This window comes from Lagopus leucura, unplaced genomic scaffold (genome assembly GCF_019238085.1).
Source record: "Lagopus leucura isolate 7727_CA_CO unplaced genomic scaffold, USGS_WTPT01 Super-Scaffold_100004, whole genome shotgun sequence".
Taxonomy (NCBI): Eukaryota; Metazoa; Chordata; class Aves; order Galliformes; family Phasianidae; genus Lagopus; species Lagopus leucura.
In genome coordinates this window covers 59,025,854-59,028,108 of record NW_024962264.1, presented here as the reverse complement: position 1 = coordinate 59,028,108, position 2,255 = coordinate 59,025,854, and positions in this window count along the sequence as shown.

Below are 2,255 nucleotides of genomic sequence, written 5' to 3'. Positions count from 1 at the left end.
GCAAGACTCATGAGTCTTCCTTGCCTCCAGCAAACACCAGGTGCAAAGCACGCTGCCACTTGGGCTCTCACCTGGCTCTGTGTAACAGACCTGGTAACATCTCACTACCACCAGGGGAGCTTTACTTGCTTTCTGTGATACATCCACACTACTAATTTTGTCCAGCTTTCACCCAAGCAAAAAGCTGAAAACTTGGTTTAATATTATCTCCAGGACTTTTCTCAAAACCTTTGTTAGCATGGAAATAAACCCCATCTAATTTGTTTTCCAGTAATGAATGACAACTTACATCTGAACAGAAAAACAGCTCCGTAGCACAACAATGGGCCAGCTGTGCCTACCACAATTCATTTTCAAATAAATATGAGTGTAAGTCATACTTTTACCTGCTCTAGTGATTAAAGTAGTGATCTGCAATATTTCCTCTTAAAAAAAAAAATACAACAGAACAACACATAATTATTGCACAGTGAAAATAAATCAACCACGGTAGTGGTATCAATGCATTCACCAAAAGCACCTTCTCAAACTAGGTGAATGCTGGCATGAAAGAGGAAATACTTTGGGCAATATTTGCTTTGCTCACTCAGTATACAGCTCAATTTTATAATCCACCAGCATGCCTTATTGTTTTTAACACGTGTCTCAGACAACACAACCAGTTCATCCACAAAAACACAGGGTGAAATCATACCACTGTGCAACCTACACAGTGCCCATGCCCATGATGATACATGGTACCTCCAAGCAGAGACTGAAAAAAGATTACCAAAGTGACTCAGTTGAACACATTTTGTTTTCTGAATACACACAAAACAAAATGAAAATAGCTGCCATCATCCTTTACTGCAGCCTGGTTACAGTGCTATATGCTTTCCCTACGGGATTAACGCTGCAGGAAAACAGCTTCCACTGCAGCAGGGCAGGTCAGATTGGTGTATGCCAAGTGTTTATGGCCAAGTGAGAAAAATAACAAATACGTAACAACAGCAGTCCACCTACTGAAAAGCAGCACTTTCTGGTGATTTTAAGGTGACATAGTCAGTTTGTACAGGCTGTCTTCACAAAGAAGCCGACACCAGTGCAGCTCTTTCAGCACAGCTGTTTTGCAACAGTCCTTTCCACTGTTTCCTTTGTTCTGGAACAGCATCTCTGCATGGGGGAGAAATTATTGGTGAAATAATCAGAACTACATCAAAACAACTATCACAGCAACATGTATTTTTTTTAGATGAATCTAGATCTGAAATTATAGATTTAAAACCCGCCTCTATTTCTCTTTAAATCCCATGTGTTTCAAGTTCTTCTGGCCAGAAATATAGTTCTGTACACAGCACAACTCAGCATTACCACTGCAGTAAGTGATCAACTTGATTCTCATCTCAGCCACGTGCATTTTCACAGTGAATACGTAAATCAAGGGCATGTGAACAGAATGAGATTCTACAGTTCAAGCTAAGAAAAAATTGAAAAATGCAACGTTGCTTTTGAACACAAAAACATACCAGCTATTAGGAAAGCTGGTCGCTGTCTGTTTCCTTTAGCTGCTGCTCAATCAGATCTGCTTAGAACTTGCACTTACTGTCAGTTTCTCTCTAAACACTGTCCTTTGTATCTAACTAGAAAAGAACAGAAGACTAATGGGATAGTGTGAGGCAAATCTAGTCAACTCCAAATCTTAAGAGAGACAGTTTTAATGAACTTGCTGCACAGGAATACCAACACCGCATTCAACTTGAGTTCACAGTAAAGCAGAAAAGTTGTGGTTGTTGCCTGAAAGACAAAGTAGCTTAAAGACATGATTGGCATATAGAAACAGAATGGATTTGGGCAAATTATTATTCTGTGACTGAGAAGCCATCACTAACAATAAAAACCCTGTGAAAGGACTCTTGAAACTATCACAGTAAGAAAGACAATTCAAGACTAGAGGACTAATGCGCCTTTGTCAGCATTCCCAAATGAAACATCACAGAAGCCATCACTTTAAAGCCACCCACAGCAAACATGAAATTGTTCAAACCACTGGTACTGCCACACTAAGGCCATTATTGTATCTTCAAATTGAACAAATTTCAGTTAAAAAAAAAAAAAAAAAGAATCGTAAGTAATTAAGTACTAAAAATATACACAGGTCAACAGTTTAATTAAATTTAGAGTTCATTCCAAAATGACATTCTTTTCATTGACAGCAGCAGAATACCTTTCAAGACCATCACTTATGTTTACAAACAAAAACGGAAAGCAATTACATA